Source organism: Liolophura sinensis, chromosome 12 (genome assembly GCF_032854445.1).
Source record: "Liolophura sinensis isolate JHLJ2023 chromosome 12, CUHK_Ljap_v2, whole genome shotgun sequence".
Taxonomy (NCBI): domain Eukaryota; kingdom Metazoa; phylum Mollusca; class Polyplacophora; order Chitonida; family Chitonidae; genus Liolophura; species Liolophura sinensis.
This window is the reverse complement of record NC_088306.1, coordinates 23,087,897-23,108,596: the sequence shown is the minus strand read 5'-3', so window position 1 is coordinate 23,108,596 and position 20,700 is coordinate 23,087,897. Positions and strand designations below refer to the sequence as shown.

Here is a 20,700-nt window from a genome sequence, read left to right as displayed (position 1 = left end):
ATTACAGAAGGACACAGACCCCCATTACAACTTCCGTTTTTCGGTAGGGACGATTGTAGTTCTGTGAATTTTAGGGTATAAAGTCTTTTTTTGCTCCCAGGCGTCCATTTTTGGTGCACAGGTGCATGCTTGGTGTTAAAATGCTGGAAACTGTCTAAACTTTGAGGAGGTATGAGCTTTATTGATGAAAGTTTGTAATTCTGGGCGAGAGGACACAAGGTGTGAGGTAGTGATGAGGCTGCGAGTGACGTCCCCTTGGCGTTGCTTGGCACGCCTCCCAGCTGCCGGCATGGAAAGGTCCAGATTTTGACGGTCAACCTATGTCAAGATTTTTATGGCTTCTTTCTCACAGGCTGGGCCAGGTATGCACCAAAGCTTAATGGCCACGGAATGTTTGGGACTGAGCTACAGCGCTAGACGTTAACATTGTCGCTTATGGAAAATTAATGGGGGTCCGAGGCCTGTACTGACGAAGTCACCAAAATGTGAAAAATGTCACTATGCGCTTAGATTTCACAGCAGCCTGATAATTTTTGGTGGGTATGTCTGTGATGTGTTTTGCATTGATTGGGCCGTTTCATAGCTTCTTGGGGCTATTTACATTTTGAAAATATCCATTTTGATGAAAAATCGGTAAAATGCTGTTCAGCGTAGGGTAGCATGTGTATAGGCATCCTGAAATGAACAACATGCAACGTTCTAGTATTCCTACGCTTGAAAATGGAGACGTTCAGAGCAGAAATTGCTGCAAAAATTGAAAGTTTCAGTGTTTACAGTGATAACGGAGCCTGTCGAGTGTGGACTGGACCATTGACGAGGGATGGTCGATATGGTCTTGCCTCCTACAAAGACCCCGTCACACATCGATGGAAGAAGAAACACATCAGTAGACTTGTTTATATGGCCAGACAGGGGCTGTCACATTTAGATCCCAAGCTTGATTGTTCACACGTGTGCCACAACACACGCTGTGTAAATATGGACCACATAAGCTTGGAGCCGCATTGTGTTAACAATAACAGGCAGCGCTGCTGTCTCGGCCATGGGCAGTATGCAAGGTGCATGTGGCATTTAAGACTGAGCAGGTTGGTTTCCCCTCATTAAAAATAATAAATAACAGATTGTTTTAGATTTTGCTCAATTTCTGTTATCATTTTTTAATTTCTTTCATAAGCAACAACAGCAGTGACAAATTATATACAAAATTGGCGGTTACAAATATCTAGTGTATGTGTGATCTGTTTGGGTGTTGTCCAGTTGTCCCTTGGCATAGTCAGTTTTTTCTTCTGGATTTGAAAGCCTGTACTCAATGTGCTCTCGAAGTTTTCTGGCTGTATTGCGGAGTGATCTCCCCTTAACTGTCTGTCGCTTCTTATAAACCTTGTGGTACTGGTTCACCCTTTCAATCTGTTGTACTGTTCTCTCGCTCCTAGGTGAAATACTGGCGCCGACAGCTTGGAGTTTGGCAGCCGTGGACTTGTCCTGGCCATTGTTAAGTCTGTGGATTGTGGACGCCGCCCTTCCCTCCATATTTCTGCTGTAGTTTACATTCTTGGGCAAGGAGACGCTGAGTGATCTGTTGACAGCTTCGCACTTTTGAGTGCTGGTGTTCATCCGGAGACTGGTGACGGCTGTCTCGCTCAACCTCATGTGCAGTACTTCGGTCAATAGTTTCCTGTCGTTGTCATCCATGTTAAAAGGGCAGAGTTTACTGGTGGATAAAAACAGGGACCTCTCCCACCAGCTGCTGGTTTCCCCTCCGGAGCAAACCACACTGTTCCTGCGGCATTTGGAACAGTCCCCACCGTAACACCTGACCGTTGCGTCCACAACCCTGGGTAGGCAAGTTTTTATTTTCCTCATGTCACCAATGTGCTCAGACATAAGTTGAGAAAATATCAAGCTACACCTGGCCTTAACATCCTGACTCAACACTTTCTGTGCTTTCTTCCTGGCTTCCCTCGTTCGGCCCTGTCCTTCAAACATGGCATCGCTGAACTTAGCCTGGTTACATTTCTTGAACTGGGATCTACCAAGGTGCGTGGGGTCTGCTAACCGTTCGACCTCCCACAGTGGCTCGACCAGTCGGATGCCGTCCTCCACTCCCTTGGCTGACCTGGAGTCGCCGTCTGTGGTTACATGTTTGGCTAAAACACCTTGCCTCGCCAATCCCTCGCCAATCTCGTTCCCCATATTATACTCGGACCAGGGGGCATGTGGGTTTGTGTTCGCTGTGCACTCCTCGTGTCCTCCAGGGCACTTTACTTGGAAGCCTTTTCCTCTTAGCCAGGACCCAGTCCAACACAATTTATTCTTCAGTGCTGCGGAGACAATGTATTGCTTGTCTGTTGATGTCTCCACAGCCAGGGAAATTGCTTGTGAAGCATTCTGGCCCGGTTTCTTGGGACTGGTTATGGTAATGCTGTTGTAGCGAGTGTCTGTGGCCAGATCTATTGTGCTGTCATCCTCTCCTCTTTGCCTTTTGTATGCCTTTACCTCTTCCACCTTATTTGCCATATCCTCTCTGTTCAGCTTTGCGATTGCAGATGCGACATGGTTTGCAGTGCGATGCATGTTCCTACGAGTGGCAGGCGGCACGTCCATCGCTGCAAATAGGAGTCTGGCTCGGGTGTTCCCCATTGGTGTGTCCTGGAGGCCTACTTGAAGAGCTCGGTTCACCGCCGCAGCTTTTTGGCCAGGTCTGTTGCATTCTACCTCTTTGTAGAATTTGTGGAAGCCAGATACATAGTCACAGTCACAGCACTTAAAACTGAACGCCCAGGCTAAACCCCACTTTTTCTCTGCATCTATCTCTAACCTGGGCAGTGGACAGTGGTCCTTGGTCTCACTGTGCTCAAGCATAACTTTGTTCCATATACACACCATTTTCTGTATATCTATGAGTCGCATTCCTTCAGCAGCCCATTCCCGCTCGTGTGTATCTCTGTCTGATCCTGCCGTGGAATCTACTTTGCACCGTCTTGGCCGCTGTATTCTCTTTGTGTCAGGCTGGTGTGTTCTTACAGCCTCCTGATTGGGCTGGAAATCTGTGTCCATCAAGGAACACCCAGGCACAGGATTCAGCATGTCTGTAACTGCTGACAGGTTATTTGAGCGATCCTGGGCCTTTCCAGCTTGAAATCTAGACTGTTTCCTCTTTCTGTCTCCCTTCATGGTGTTTTGGGGTAGATTGTTTGCCTTGTTAACTGTCAGACTGACCAGTATAGGTGTACTTGGTGGCTGCCTGATTGGAAATGTTAAATTCATATTTTTCCTCTCTGTTTATATATTGTAGATGCCAATGTGACACCCTTTGATGTTACTGTGCAGAGTAATAACCTGCTGTGAGACAACAGCAATGGTGCAGGGAGGTTTTTGCATGGTGAGCTGGTCAGCCAATCAGCAGTCATGGGGGAGGAGGGCGGGGGGGGGGGTGCCTGGCTGGGTGGTCTTATAAAGGGTTTCATCATGTTATTCAGTGGGGAACTGGGATACTAGTCTTTTCTTAAGTCCTGTCCACTAAAAAAGTGCCTGTGAGTAGGTCTTCATCACCTTGAGGCATTATTCTTGCTTTGATTTTGGTCACAAATGATTGTTCCGAAATCGTGACAATCCGCTTTGATACCCCCTACCACACTGTCAGTCAATTTTTTTCACATAGTTGCTAAAGTAAATGTCTTATATTTTGACATTTAATTGTCAGATAAATTGCCTATATTTTGATGTATGCTTTGACACTTTTGGCTTGTAACTTTGATATTTAAAGCTGCTCTTAGTAGAAAAGTCTTCTTAAAAATGTATATTTCTCTAAATGGTTGCTTTTGAAAAGTCTAAAGTGCTCTGTCAATGTGATTTTTTAACTTTTCTTGCAGATAAACATCTTGTCTTTCCAAAACAGTTGACCTGATGGAGATATCTCGAACGGTATATGCACTGCAAGGCTTCAAAGTTTACCCTTCAGAGTTTTTTCACCCTGGAAAAAAGACACATGTCCAAGATGGGGGTACCCCAACTTGAATTCATTCAACTCCAAAGTTTCTGCATGTATCAAGCCCTAATTTTGCCTGTGAGGTTCAGAAGTGTCAGGAATTGTGTGGTGCAAAAATTATTGATTTTGAAAAAAGGTGGCTGGTGTGATAGGACACAGACCCCCATTACAACTTCCGTTTTTCGGTAGGGACGATTGTAGTTCTGTGAATTTTAGGGTATAAAGTCTTTTTTTGCTCCCAGGCGTCCATTTTTGGTGCACAGGTGCATGCTTGGTGTTAAAATGCTGGAAACTGTCTAAACTTTGAGGAGGTATGAGCTTTATTGATGAAAGTTTGTAATTCTGGGCGAGAGGACACAAGGTGTGAGGTAGTGATGAGGCTGCGAGTGACGTCCCCTTGGCGTTGCTAGGCACGCCTCCCAGCTGCCGGCATGGAAAGGTCCAGATTTTGACGGTCAACCTATGTCAAGATTTTTATGGCTTCTTTCTCACAGGCTGGGCCAGGTATGCACCAAAGCTTAATGGCCACGGAATGTTTGGGACTGAGCTACAGCGCTAGACGTTAACATTGTCGCTTATGGAAAATTAATGGGGGTCCGAGGCCAGAAGCGACGTGCCAGAACCAGAGCCAGAGCCATCGTGACCTTTTAAGGGCCGTCACTGTCCATCTTTCCGGCTGTCCAACGTGCAGCCCGGGAGGACCGAAAACAGACGGACAGGGGCAGATAACCTAGCCTGTGTATACTTTTGAAGCTTGTTCACTGAGTGGAGCCGATCTCATTTTACACTTGATCACGCCAGTATTTTAATCCACCACGCCATATGTATGTAGCGTTGTATTGCTTGCCACGTGTTAGAAGGAGTTCTTGGTTACTATTTTACAACATATCGCGTGTAAAAAATGCAATTTGAAGAGAGTGTATAACGGTCAAAGGCGTGTTGAGTGTTGAGTTGTGTGGCGCCAAAACGGATCAATGAGGTGGCTGGGTTTGGTGTGTTTATCCCGCTTGGTTATTTCGTTGAGGCCTGCATATGAGACAGATTTCTGCAGTTGGTAGTTCAATGAGAATTCGTTGTAGTGTTGATACAAGGGTTATGGTGTGAAGAGAGCACTTTTTATCCACGATATTAAGAACATGAACTGGTATTGATTTCAATTCTCATCCTTAGAGGCATGACGGACACGTTCAGTACAGCCATGGGGTACAGGAGCTGTGATAAGATGATGGACAGGGCCGTATACGGTCACGTGGCCACAGGAATTTATACATTAGCCTGGGTGCAATCTTTTGCCGGCGCCATGCTCATCTGTTTTGCGACGGACCGAAAACCGAGAAGATAACCTAGCCTATGTATACTTTTGAAGCTTGTTCACAGAGTGGAACCGATCTCATTTTACACTTGATCACACCAGTATTTTAATCCATCACGCTATATGTATGTATCGTTGTATTGTTTGTGACGTTCTAGAAGGAGTTCTTCTAGAAGCCACTGACAAGGTATGTAGTATTCCTGTAAGGAGACATCATAACAATGCAGCAATTTTGAAAGCGGCATTACACGTTGAGTAATCGAATGCTGTACAATCATTCAAGCAAGTAAGCAATTGTCAGTATTGCCTGTCGTTTTATATAGCAAAATTCAATAATACTTTTGGCATTTAAATCCGTGAAGAAGATTTTATTAGACGAATCTTCATTATTATATTTCACAAATATTTTTTTACACCAATATAGAGTAATTATATTTTAATTCCTCCTTTTCTCATCTTGTTTTTTATTCTTTAAATTTAAAGAGAAGGAAAAATCTAATACTGCGAGGACAGAGCTGTCTACTGTCATTTCCGTCTGCTTTCCTCTCAAATTGTTAAACTTCTTGGGCGGACGTTTCAATGGAGTTATATTTTCATTTCTATTCCGGTTGGTGTTGTACTGATGTTTACTTGCCAAACACGTGAACATTTATAGTATTACGGCTGGTGTACATTACATCTGCTTGTGTTCGAGTAACAAGCGTTGCATATGGATGCGTACCTGATATGAAATACCTCTATTAAAACTTTATTGTGTCTGGTTTGCTGCGTTTTTTTTCTACACGGAGAACGCAGATTGAAATATTGACAGCTGTCTCGGCCAGACCCTGCTCACAAGCACTAGGGCTATTCCCTCGCGAAGTGAATGAACACGTGCTAGGTCACAGCTCGTAGCCTTGTTGTATTTATACAGAACACGCGAAGTTTCAGTATTGGCAATTCGCAAAATTATCTAAAACAACACATCGATTCAACCTTTCCGACCAACTTGAGATGTCAGCTAAATGTGGTTGATGGCCATCGCACTGTAAGTTTAGTTGCAGAGTACGATTTGTTACTGGCATGGAAATATCGGTACACCAAGCACATTACTCAGTGTAATATTGATGCTAGGCAGCCATTACACAGGCTTCATAACTTAATATTTATATTTGCGTTTTGGACTTGGTAACCTGCTACTCACCATATCAGTCTTGAGATTCTTTTATAATTAACTGTATCTCGAACACTTCGTGGAAGTGTGAAAATGAGTGTACCCAATTTATCACCCCCACCGAATCCGGTGGTGGATGCTGATGGACTGTTCCTCGGTGATTCCCTACGAGAGCAGCTGTTTATACGGACGTTTGGAAGAGAATCCAGTTGTTGACGAATTGCTAAGGTGTCACCTAGATTCCTGCAGTGTTCATCAAGGATCACAACAAGGGAGAATGATAAGATTCTAATACATAAAGATGTGTTATATTCTTTACACGCACTGAGCATTCCACCAATTTCCATGTATTTTGTTCCTGAACAAGTAATCATACCTCAAGTTCAACTACATAGGCCTATTCCTGACTCTGGAGATCAGCATATTGATTAATCTGCATTGAACATACCACTAATTATAGTGATATTTGTTCCAATATCTAGTTTATTATACCTTGCCTCCTTTTCACTATAATGGGACATGCAAGATGATAGAAGCATACCCTGCCTAACTGAAACCGGGAAAACGGTAGAAGTAATAAAATATTACTTGTTAACTTTGCTATAATAAAATGTTCATTTGTAACATCTATGTATTCCTAATCTCTGTTTTTGTTTTTTTTCTTTGATGCAGAAAATATGATGTGCAAGGATGCAGAAAACATGCCGTGCAAGGATGCAGAAAACATACCGTGCAAGAATGCAGGAGAGCTAAGGTAGATAAACATGTGTATGTTAGAAGAATAGTGTGTGAAACCTGAATGTATATGAGATATGCCTACTTGTCGAAAACACGTGCAGGGGCAGTGCCACATAATGTGGATGAAAGTAAAAGGGAGATCACTCTTATTGTCACGCTTAAGGGATATGTCCGTCCAGGGATCATTTCATATAACGAACCTGGTGCGTATATATGTATACATGCTTGACGTTTTACGTCGTACTTAACTATTGGTCGGTCATATGACGACACGGAGTCATTATGGGTGTCTTCTTGTGGCAGGGCGAGTTGTTGCCGTCAAAGTTCTGCCACCACTGAAGTATATACCGAAGACACCAACCAGTAATGTTCTCTTGCTCTAACGTCTCAATGTTGAACGCCAAGCGAGACAGTTACAAGTGTCATTTTGAATTTTTTTTTGTATGACCCGACCGGGTTTGATCTCAAATCTCCATACTTTGTGACAGACGCTCTAACCATTACGCCACTGTAGCGTGCTTGGTTTTAAATGGCCGTTAACTAAGTGCACTTCATACATCACTACAGCACATGTATGATGTGTAACATATATCTGTGTTGTCATGGTAGATAAGGGCTTCCTTAGCTCTTTGTGCGCCACATGAAACGAGGGCAAGCATTTATGAGCAGTGTACCAACGTAAACAGTAACATCGAGATGAATCTCTCTCGCGAGATCACAATGCGGCGATTACGTAGACAGAGTTTTAACATGGCAAGAGTGCACGATGTCGGTCTGAACGATTTATGTTGAGTTGCTATATCTTAAATAAATTGTAGGCGCTCAGAATAGTTAGGTTATTAGAAATTGGCGGGGTTAAAACTCAAGAGAACTTGTTCTATCCCGACTGAGGAAATATCGAATTATGTGATGGACGATTTTTGCAAACACCTTTGGTAGGACGGTGATGTATGCAAACAAATTAAACATAGCGTGGCAACACAAGCAAGATAAGAAAAGGAGAAATGACAAAATATCGTTAACAGTTTCTCACTACTGTACATCACTGGCTTCAATTCCATTGATGACAATGAATGATTTAAGCTTAGATTTAAAGCGAGATTTTGAGGATATATAACGTATGCAGATGAGCAGTTTGTTCCATTCCCGGGGAACTGTACACTTTATAGAATAATGTAGGAGATTGGATTTACATATGGGCTAATTAAGATTGAAAGTATGTCCTCCTGTTAGATAATTGTGGACTGTATACTGTTTCAACATATAAATAGTAAATCTTATGAGGATTTGTTCTGGATGACAGAAGAATCAAATGTTTGGTATCTTTGTGTGTTTAGTTTCCTCGTGTGTCTGTTTTCCTGTGCACCTTTTTCCTTTTAAGTCTAGTTAAACTCTTGTGTTTGGTTCCCTCGGGTGCTTTCCTCCATAGTCTAGATAACTCCGATGACATCTTTCCTCCTGTGACTGTTTTTCTGTGTGTCTGTTTTCCTCTTGAGTCTAGTTAATCCCTGTGTTTGGTTTTCCTGTGCGCCTGTTTTCCTTTATGCCTGTTTTCCTCTTGAATCTAGTTGATTGTCGTGTCTGTTTTCCTTTGTACCAGGTTTCCTTTTGTGCCTTGTTAACTCTGATGGCTGGTTTCTTCGTGTCCTTTATTTCCTTGTCTCTCCTTGTTTTCCTTGTGCCGGATTTCCTTTTGAGTTTTCGTGTCCTGTGTCTCTTCTCCTTTGTGCCTGTTTTCCTCTTGAGTTTTGTTTACTCGAATGACTGGTTTCCTGATGTGTCTGTTTTCCTTCCAGCCTGTTTTCCTCCTAACTCTAGTTATCTCCTGTGTTTGGTTTCCTCGTTTGTCCGTTTTCCCTGTGCCTGTGTCCCTCATGAGTTTGTTAACGTCCGTGTTTGGTTTCCTGGTGTGTCTGTTTTCCTTTTGTGCCTCTTTTCCTCATGAGTTTTGTTAACTGCTGTGTTTGGTTCATGGTGTGCCTGTTTTCCTTTGTGTCTGGTTTCCTATTCAGTCTAGTTAAACTCTCGTGTTTGGTTTCCTCGTGTGTCTGTTTGGCTTTGCGCCTGTCTTCCTCCTGAGTCTAGTTAACTCCTGTGTTTGGTTTCCTCGTGTGTCTGTTTTCCTTTTGTGCCTGTTTTCCTCATGAATTTTGTTGACTGCCAGGTTTCGTTTCCTGGTGTGTCTGTTTTCCTCTTGAGTCTACTTAACTCATGAGTTTGTTAACGTCCGTGTTTGGTTTCCTGGTGTGTCTGTTTTCCTGTGTGCCTGTCTTCCTCCTGAGTCTAGTTAACTCCTGTGTTTGGTTTCCTCGTGTGTCTGTTTTGTTAATTGCCAGGTTTCGTTTCCTGGTGTGTCTGTTTTCCTCTTGATTCTACTTAACTCTCGTGTCTGATTTCCTCGTATGTCGGTTTTCTTTTTGTGCCTGTTTTCCTGTTGAGTCAAGTTAACTCCCGTGTTTGGTGTAATCGTGGGTCTGTTTTTCGTTGTGCCTCTTTTCCTCCTGAGTCTAGTTGACTCAGTGTTTTAGTGTTTTCCTCGTGTCTCCTTTGTGCCTGCTTTCTTTTTGTCAACTCTTGTGTTTGGTGTCATCGAGTGTATATTTTGTGGTTGTTTTCCTCTTTAGTCTAGTCATCTCCTGTGTTTGCTTTCGTTATGTTTCTGTTTATCTTTGTGCCTGACTTCTTTCTAAGTCTGGTTAACTCCGATGTTTGGTTTCATGGTGCGTTTGGTTTCCTTGTGTGTTTGGTTTCCTGGTTCGTTTGGTTTCCTCAGATGTCTGTTTTCCTCATGTGTTTTCCTCATGTGTTTGGTTTCCTTTGCCTGCTTTCCTTTTCTGTCTAGTTAGCTCCTTTGTGCTTATTTTCCTTCTGGTTCTAGCTAACTTATGTTTCATTTTATTGTGTGTCTTGTTTCATCGTGTGACTGGTTTCATCGCTTGTCCGGAGTACTGTTCATTTTAATACAACAAATGTTTGGAAGGCATACTGATATTTTAGCTCCAAACATTATATTTTAGAAATTTTATTTGGCTCTAAAATACACATTTCCAGAGGAATTTTTATGGCAAATATATTACACGTATTATTATACTATCTGAACAATCACGACAGACGTGGATTAATTCGTTGTTGGAAATTGTTCGTCAACTTTGTAGACACTAGTTTCTTTATGTGATCTCTTTCTATTCACGCTGGCTTACATTTGGTTGTCTTCTTCACCCAGAACCCGGCAAAGTCCACGAAAACAAAACCGTGGTGTTTGTGATTCTATAAGTGCTGTGCATTACGCAGCTGAATTAATTGTTTTTCGAAGTTTCAAAACGTCTTATGCAGTCTGTGGTAATAGAAAGGTATACATGTTTAGGTCCCGTTTCATTAAGAATGCAGGCGTAGATGCACGTCATGTAGCTACAGCATAACCTGTATAGCGACGAATACAACAGACACACCCAGCTAAGCCCGTGACCACTGTAGACTATAAAGGTACAATGGCTACCATTTGTATGTACATATAAGCAAGGTAAACACGGAAATAAAGGACAATACATCAACAGGTGGCTCATAAATGTATAGATTAAACAGAACTGCATATTTTTGTTGCCTCTTGTGACAGGTACTTACAGGTATACCACGGATTTTCACATATGTGGGCTAGGTTTTAGTTCGTTTAAAGCGGACGAACTTAAAAATAGTAAAAATCCTCCTGCTTGATGGGTATTTGAAGTACTTTGTAAGAGAGACTCGTAGTACAACTCATACCAGAACTCGTTTGCAAGGGGGTCACTCTAACCTTTCAAGCCGTTGAAATCTGCAATAGGAGAGGTAATGGTAAAAACAAAGTAATTTTATCATAGAGCTTGTTAAAAATGCTAGGCAACCTTTTTTGACAGTAATTTATCGATCACCTGTCTCACCCTGTTCCAGAGTCAGGAATAACACCTATTTCCTAGGAACTTCTCAGGTTCACAAACGTTCTGCTCCCCAATTTTCTCCTTCGTTCGTGAACTCTGAATTACTTATGGTGAAACTTTATCAAACGCCCGTATTATAGTAAATGTGATAAACAGTACCTGCCTAACATTCTTCACGGGTCACATGATACAGTCAGACTTTTTCTATTGGTGATTGGTAAAGTTTCAAACATACCTTTATGCTCGCTATGTTCGACTATAACTCACAACAGTTTAGGACATAGAATTAGCTGGTCGCCAAATCTTGCGCATGTGATTGGTTCAGAATCTACACTTATTACGTGTGACATGAATTCACTTAGAATACAGTCAAACTTGTTAAATACACATTCTATATAATGTTAACTGTAGGTGTCTTCCATTGAACACACTCATTATATGCACCTGGGAATCATTTCACGAATAAATCTTAAGTCGTAAGTCTTAATCATGGCATTCTCTGTGGCATACCAAAAAAAAAAAAAAAACAACCTAGCATCACCGCTACATTTTAACGGACTGCTGCTGATATTGAGTATTGGAGGCCTCCGTGGACGAGGGATCTAGAATGACAACGCAGAGTAATGAACCAGAAGCCTCTCACCAATGCAGTCGCTGTGAGTTCAAGTCCAGCCCATGCTGGCTTCCTCACCGGCTGTACACGGGGAGGTCTTCCAGCAACCTGCGGATGGTCGTGGGTCTCCCCCGGGCTGTGCACGGTTTCCTACGGCCATAATGCTTGCCGCCGTCATATAAGTAAAATATTCCTGAGTACGGCGTAAAACACCTATCAAATATATAAATAAATCCCACCAATGGGGTCGAAGTGAGTTCAAGTCCAGCCTATGTTGGTCTGCTAGCAAGGGTTAGGATGGCAGTGGGTTTTCCACGCGTACTGCCCAGTTTCCTCTCACCATAATGCAGGCCACCGTCGTAAAAGTGAAATATTCTTTAGTAATAAACCAGTCAAATAAGTAAATAAATACTGAGTAATAGTACTTAGTCACCATGCTACAGTGCTAAATATTTCTACCGTCTGGATACGCATAAGGAAATACATCAAATTTGCATAATTACATGGATCTATTTTACCAAAAACTTGCCTTGAATACCAAGGCAAATGTATTAAAATCAGGAGTTCAAAGCAACTTAACTTGAGGATTGTGGTGTGTGTGTGTGTGTGTGTGAGTGTGTGTGTGTGTGTGTGTGTGTGTGTGTGTGTGTGTGTGTGTGTGTGTGTGTGTGTGTGTGTGTGTGTGTGTGTGTGATTTTTCAAAACATAAAATTCGAAATATTTTACTATGCAAGGATTTATATTCGCTGTACACGCAGAGGGACGTTCACTGCCTTAGAAGCGCTGCCCCACTGCGATTGTTTGGGTGTTTGTTTCTATATATGTAATTATGCATGGGGTCTAACGTTGTACCTAACAATTTTTCAGTCATGTTACGACGTCATGAGGTGTGTATGCATATAGGCCCTAATGTATCTTCTTGTGTAGGGCGAATCCATGTCGTCAAAGTCCTGCCGCCACTGAATCACACCAAAGTTGTGACACCTGGGCGTCAACACTGTCCAAAGTGTAATAGAGCTGCCATCCTTCTTAACACTCACAAGTCTTGAAATATACCTCATTTCTGTTGGCTGTTTGTTGTGGCACATGAGCGTCGACACTGTCCAAAGTGTAATAGAGCTGCCATCCTTCTTAACACTCACAAGTGTTGAAATATACCACATTTCTGTTGGCTGTTTGTTGTGGCACATGAACGTCGACACTTTTCAAAGTATAATAGAGCTGCCATCCTTCTTAACACTCACAAGTGTTGAAATATACCACATTTCTGTTAGCTGCTTGTTGTGGCACATTGACGTCGACACTTTTCAAAGTATAATAGAGCTGCCATCGTTCTTAACACTCACAAGTGTTGAAATATACCACATTTCTGTTAGCTGCTTGTTGTGGCGCATGAGCGTCAACACTGTCTAAAGTGTAATAGAGCTGCCATCCTTCTTAACACTCACAAGTGTTGAAATATACCACATTTCTGTTGGCTGTTAGTTCTGTTGGAAGTACTTGTTCGGGGGAAAGACAGAAGTGTCAGTTCTATTTTAGGACTTTGGCCTGTAAGCCTACAATGCATCTTTAAAAAGTTGAAAGTTTGAAACGGAAGAATGATTTTGCAAACTTACAAGTTCAACCAAAACGCCGATGTGCCTGATTACCTCACTCGTAAACCCGCAAACATAGTTCGTAATAAATGCTAAATTACGCAACGGCAAGTGAATGCAGATATTAAAACTGATTATTACAATTTATTCGAAAATCATCATTATCATTTTCTACACTCTATAGGCCTACTGATGCATAGCCATATTTTTAAACGATATCACCACATTTTCATTTGTTATCCCTATGCCATACGGAATCCCCACAAACAGAGCTGAGGTAACGACAAAATGTCACTACCGTGTGATTTACAGCGACAACACAAAACAAATCAAATGCCAAAATGGAACATAAATGAACTAACTTGAATAAAAAAATACAATTACAGCAGTTTTCAACAGCGCTGAAATTTCAGCTTGGAAAGAATTCGCATGATCGCCGTTGACATTTTTGCACATCTCAAATATTGTTCAGGGGTTTCCCCGATAGGGGGCGCCGACAAGGTCTGGGATGGTGTGCCAAGCCGCCGAGAGTACTGGGACTGGATTAAAGTCCGATTGAAGCAACCGCATCAGTGCAGTAAGTTGACAAACTTCCTGACGTAAATCCACAACCAAACCAGCTTTTCCATTAAGTCATTTTATTAGTCAACCACCGGTGCTTTATTTATTTATTTATTTACCTCATTGTTATTTACCCTAAGTATTTATTTATTTATTTATTTGATTGGTGTTTTACGCAGGAGCCAAGAGTATTTCACTTAGAAGATGGTGGCCAGCATTATGGTGGGAGGAAACCGGGCACAGCCCGGAGGAAACCCACGACCATCCGCAGGTTGCTGGTGACCTTCCCACTTATGGACTGGAGAGGAAGCCAGCATGAGCTGTTAACCTAGGTATTTATCATTTCTGCGATGCTGGTCATTTTTACCGGAGGTGGAAGAAACCGGAGGTTTGGAAGTAGACCACAGACTTTTCTCATTTTAATGACAAACTGCCCTGTATCTGTTGCACAAGGACATTAATATTTGTAGAAGATACGTGGGCAACGAATGTTAGGATGTACTTGTGGCTAAACGGGCACCTTTATTCTCTTTATTTTCACCAAGGGCACGCGAAAAGTGACAGCGTGACAATAAAGTAACTTTCTGTCAAAAACTGCTGGTGGTCTGAAGAGTTGAGCTTCGAACGTAAAAGGCTACATTTAAATATAGGATTTGGCGATTAAGATATGGCCAGCGTGAGGGTGGCAAGTTAGAAGAGATTTGCCAATACACTGGCTGTCGCTGGACTTCACTTAAAATTAGAACTCACCACATAACTGTAAGTCACCGGATGTTAGTGGTTCAGCTTTGTAAAACCATCCATGACCGTTGGTCGATCAACTAACGGGTTCTCCAATACAAAACGGTAAATCCTTGTAATGAGTTCAAATTTAGCCCTTGATTATTCGAATGAGACTGTTTAAACTTCAGGAGGTGCAACTATGTACAAATGTTTCTTCTTCTGTCTATTTTTCTCATGTACCTGGTGTCCTAGCTATGTCTGGTTTCTTCCCGGGATTGGTTTGCTCCTGGAACTGGTTTACTACTATGTCTGGTTTCCTCGCGTACCTGGTTTTCTCTTGTGCCTTATTTTCTCTCCTGACATCTAAAACTGATTAAACCTGAAAAACCCCAAAGAACTGAATAAAGAAGGAATTCAGGATCAAAGTAGTAAATGCACATATCTTACATATGGTAACATTATAAATGAGATGTTCAGTTCCGAGGGGTTTTCAATGAAAATATTTGTGGAAAATTTTATACTTTTAAAAACAGGAATGTAATTATGTTGAAGTTGTATACCGTACGTACAGTTTCTAATGGTGGAGAAAACAAACAAAAGTTCATAACTTACATAAAGTTCAGATGAACCAGCTGGAAAAGTTAGTCGTACATGTGCTCTTCAATATTCTGTGTATAAAAGACATTTCAACAGAACTTTTGTATGGTGGGTATTTCGGACCACCTTTTGATACATATAGGTTTTGTGTAATAATGTTATAAACTAGGATGAAGAACATGTTTAATAGATATATTTGCACTAGAATTTGATCTTTTCAGCTAAAAAATGTGTTGAACTTTGATTTTGATCATATTCATATTTTTAATATACTTATAAATATTATCATTACTGTACATGTTTAGATAAAAATACAAATTTATATTCAAATAAATTCATTACACATGCATCACATCCTTATTTAGAACATTATTATACAACGACGACAAATACCAAAATGTTGACCCAAATACCCCAAAATATTTTCATTTATCCTGAGAAAAGAACAGAAAAAAAAACTAGTAAAGACCTCATTTCCAAATAAGTTTTGACGCTCTTTCATCTGATTTTGGTATTATTTGTTCTCTTCTCTTCTCCTTTAAGGCCAAAGAGACAGAGGCAATCGCCTGCTTTTGTTGTAGATCTACATTTGAAATACCGGTGTCCTTCATTATTGGATTGCTGGTGGAATTTGAGTACTTTACCATGACGTGGGTATTTTGTGAATTCCTGTTGTGTTTATTTCTTTAATCCATTCAGCTCTCACGTTACTTAAAGACACAATGACACAACGATCTCGATAGTCTCGGTTGACTAACTCAGCAAGTTATGGGAACTGAAGGGGGAATTCCCAGTGCTTACCTCTCGCTTGCCAACACAGTTTGCCTACCGCATTTGACCTAAATTTTAGACCATAATTACGTTACTCATTTTCGTTGATTGTCAGATTTCTATTTCTGCTTTATATGTCTTAAAGTGTGATTTTAAAAAGCTTATATTCTCCTAAAAATGTTTTTAGCACCAAATGTAATATTTTGTACCTCTAAATATGTATTTTTTCAGGCCGATTTTGACGGTAAATATAGTACGTATTATCGTTCTTTCACGGCAGATGTAAATTACTTCGTTTTATCAAAAGAGTGGACCAACATCGTATATTATGCGAAATGGGCGGGTTCAGAAAAAGTCTGTATTTAGACTATACGAAACCAAAACTGTATGCTACTAATGAATTTTTTTAATGAGTACGGCGTAGAACACCAATCAAATAAATCAATAAAATTTGATTTGTGTTTTACGCCTTACTTAAAAATACTTCACTTATACGACGGCGGCCAGCATTGTGGTGGGAGTAGAGCAAGGTGGAAACCTACGGCCATCCACAGACTGCTGTAAGACCTTCCCACGTACGGTCGGAGAGGAAGACAGCATGAGCTGGACTTGAACTCACAGCGACCGCATTGATGGGAGGCTTCTGTGTCATTGCGCAGCGCTGGCGTGCTAACTCTCTCGGTCACAAAAAAATAATTGTTTTGCTTTTAAAACATATATCTGTTACAGTTTTGAAACTAAAGGGGTGTGTTTATTATAGTATTATAGAGGCCCAGGTGCTTAGCCAGTCATCGTGACGCAAAGATCCAGGAGCTTCTCACCAATGTGGTCGCCGTGAGTTTAAATCCAGCTCATGCGGGCTTCCTCTCCGACCCTAGGTGGGGAGGTTTGACAGCAACCTGCCAATGGTTGTGGATATCCCCCGTTCTCTATCCGGTTACCTCTCACCATAACGCTGGCGGCCGTCGTAGAAGTGAAATATTCTTGAGTACGGCGTAAATCACCATTCAAATAAATAAATAAACAAACAGCTGTGCTGTGTTGTGCTGTGCTGTACTGTTCTGTGCTGTGCTGTGTTGTACTGTGCTGTGCTGTGCTGTGCTGTGCGGTGCTGTGCGGTGCTGTACTGTACGGTGCGAAAACCTCAACACACACAGGATTTTTTTCTACGCCAAAGAGACTTTTCTTTCATTTCGTAGGGCCTGGTCTTATCTTTTCTGCTCTGACTCTTTCTATCTGTCCGTAGGGCACACAAGCTGTGGGTTAAATTTCAGGTCTGTTGACCCTTAGTTTAGTGGACCCATAGTTTATGTTTGTTTTATTTTGTTTATTTGATTGGTGTTTTATACCCTGCTGAAGAATAGTACACTTTTAGAAGGAGGAATTGGAGAAAATCGGGGGAAACTCACATTGGTAGACCTTCCCATGTGCGGCCGGAGAGGAAGCCAGCATGAGCTAGACTTGAACTCACACCGACCGCATTGGTGAGAGGCCCATTGCGCCGCGCTGGCTCATCATGAATAAAACGTACAGAAAATTTCACACAAAACACAAAATTTTACAAGTTAAAATACACAATACACATTCTCGACTGAATGATGTCTAAATCTCGCCTGAATATCGCACTGTCGACCAAATTTCGCACAAACATCGGAGTGTCGTGAGAATGTCGCTCGTTATATGAGATTTTGCTAGGCTATAAAGTTACTTATTTGGTAGACACAGCAACATTCTGACGAAATTAAGTCGAGGCTCGATGCTCCCCGCGAGATTTGGTCGATATTCAGATGAGATTTGATCGAGGGTTGAACGAAGGAGCGATATTTCTACGGGGGTGCAAGATTTGCAAAAATTCTCAACCAACTATCGTTGGAGACCCGTGGGAATCTCGACTGAATCTAACACTGGCGTCTGAATGGCGCTCTAGTCTCGTATAAACCTCGGACTGTCGTTCGAATATGGCTGTTCTTGTTTTGGGTCAAATATATATATAAGAGAGAGAATGGCCGCTTCCGGCTTCCATAGTTCTCCCACATCATATACTCTGTATTAAGAAATAAATATCAAGCATGTAATATATCTTTGTAAGTCTGGATATCTTTAAAACCGATAAAGTTAATCTCATTCTGTTATGCAACAGCAATTTTAATATAGATTAATATATCGCGAGATTATCATTAATTGTATCTTCTCTGTAAAGCATTCTCTATATTTAGAAATGTTTTCACCAGGTACATGTAAAGCTGGCCTGGATGGAAAATTTCTCTTATATTTCCTTTGCTAAAACATCTGAAAAGGCATTGAAAGGCTCTGAGCAATCTCTAATTACACGGCCTGATCGCCTGGCCGGCTCTCCATCCTCTATCTCCAAACGCGATGAGTAAAGTGTTTAAACTCTCTCTATGAGATTTAATAGCTATCTGGTTTGAACGCATGACTTAAACTGAGCCACACTGGTGAACGTATAGTTTTTAAACTGGTGTTCTGAAGAAAGAATAACACTGGCCTTAAGTTAGGTAGGTGTTTGCATATGGGTCACTGCGTAAAGCCTAGTTATGTTACCAGCACACCTTTGTTTATAGCTTTTATCGTTATTCCTCAACGAGTCAACGAAACAGCATGTATAAAGAAATATATAGGTTTGCCATTTCGTTTATGATGTTTGAAAATCTTGTTTTTTCGGCACGTATATTTGCCCTCAAACAGATTTAAGCTGCTCTGAAGTTGATCTTTTTCTTACCTGTTCCAACCATTTTAGCTATGATCTCCGCAGTATCTCTCTAGTTTTAATAAAACTTGATATCCGAGAGCATTTATTCAGTGTTTCATTTTCCAAAAACATGTGACAATAGCCAACGTGTCTTATGTAACATATATCTTGATTTATTTTACATATCTACAGTTGACTCTGGAAATCGCCTCGAAGTCGGGAGACCCGGAGTCAAACCCGGGTCGGGTCATACCAAAAACTTCAAGATAATAAATGTACGTTGACTTGAAAACAGAACACGGGTTATCCGACTAGAAATTAGGCAGCTATTTTGATTTTCAAGATGACCGCCATCGAATGACAAATTTTGCAATATTTCATGTATGTTCTGGGACACGCAAAAACTACACTTGAGTTACTAATCCCATATTTCACAACTAAAGAAATTACATTTGATTTCATCTAATCAGTTGTTAAGATCTCCAAAACCAAGTTTGAAACCAATTAAATTTGTTTAAATTTCTTCAGGTGGTTCTGAAGATATCTTTCAGACAAGTTAATAGGCGACGGAAGAAGTAGTCTGTGAAACATAATAAGCTTTTCTCTGTCACTGTGATTCATTTCATATCGGCTTCATACTATATAATTTGAATATATGTATTTATTTATTTATTTATTTATTTATTTATTTATTTATTTGATTAGATTTTACGCCGCACTCAAGTATATTTCACTTACACGATGGCGGCCAGCACTATGGTGAAAAGAAACCCGTCTCAGCGCAAGGGAAACCCACAACCATCCGAATTATTCTGGCAGACATTCCACGCACGGCCGGAGAGGAAGCCAACATGACCTGGACTCGAATTCACAGTAGCCCCATGGGTGAGAGTCTTCTGGATCATTGTGCTGGCTGGTTAAAATCTTCATACAATAAAATCTGAATGTATTCTGTAACCTTTCTCCAGTTGAGGTCACGGTGACATTGCTTATGTCAAACAGGAAGAGATATTCGGTGCATACCTATACCCATTGGTCCTTTGATTACCTTTGTTAGACAAGAGCTCATGAGTGCAGTACAAAGCCTAAAAATATCACATTGTGAAATCCAGTGCATGTAGTGAGTGCGCGCTCTTTCCTTATGGGTCTGTTTAAGGGAACAAGTATTCTAAACAAATTCGTCCCTGTCGTGTTAATGAAACAGGCTTTTGGAGATCCGATTCAACACGATAGGCACGATAATGCAAGCCTTTTTGGTGTTTATTGAGTTACTATACAAACATGTGGAGAATATGTGTGCGCTTGTCCAGTTTATTTGCACACATATGTACAAACATTTATACGGCTAAAGGTTTCGGTCTGTACTTCTACATTTGTGGGAAACTTCTGTACAAGGTTTGCCATATTGCCCACGAGCTATACATGCATGGCTTGACTTTTCACGCATTACCTGAAAAACCAAACCGTTTCTAAGCATGTGTATACGCTTGTGTGCAAAAATTGATGGTTTCTGGATATATATGTTATATATGAAGAAAACTCGAAAAATAAGAAACATATTTGGTAGTTTTCTTACTGTGTGTTCATCTAAAGCATAATTTATAAAAATACGCTTTCATATGCTTATAAATGCCTCAAAATGATAAGAAAGTAATCAAACCTCACTTAACACTTTTAATTGCTCTTAAAATGTGAATGAATATATCAGAATCCTGCAAACTGTGTCAACTGAAAAAATGCTTAAACTTTAGGAGAAATACAGTACTTCGGAGTGTGCTTTATCTGTTTTCTCAAGTACCTGGCTAGGTGAAGTGGTTTCTCGCGGTTTCTCTCTGGTTTCCTCCAGAAGTAGATTGGTCATGATCAGTTCTACGTCATGATCTGTGGTGCAGGGTGGGCTGATTGGTAATGATTGGTTCTGCGTCATGATCTCTCGTACAGGATTAACAGATTGGTCATGACTGATTCTACTTCGTGATCTGTCGCACATAATTGACTGATTGGTAATGATTGGTTCTGCGTCATGAT

The 20,700-nt window shown here is 41.1% G+C and overlaps 2 long non-coding RNA genes across 3 annotated transcripts; both read left to right on the top strand.

Moving 5' to 3' along the window:
- Window positions 1-269: 269 nt before the first annotated feature.
- LOC135479592 (uncharacterized) lies at window positions 270-4,577 on the top strand. The gene is made up of 3 exons (XR_010445866.1): window positions 270-362; window positions 3,296-3,382; window positions 3,873-4,577. It is a non-coding gene; the product is annotated as an uncharacterized LOC135479592 (long non-coding RNA).
- A 479-nt stretch (window positions 4,578-5,056) lies between these two features.
- On the top strand, window positions 5,057-13,851 carry LOC135479483 (uncharacterized). 2 transcript variants are annotated; one of them, XR_010445856.1, is made up of 3 exons: window positions 5,057-5,487; window positions 7,126-7,207; window positions 13,783-13,851. It is a non-coding gene; the product is annotated as an uncharacterized LOC135479483 (long non-coding RNA). The 2 variants fall into 2 exon arrangements; XR_010445855.1 differs by lacking the exon at window positions 5,057-5,487 and adding an exon at window positions 6,140-6,327.
- Window positions 13,852-20,700: the final 6,849 nt, after the last annotated feature.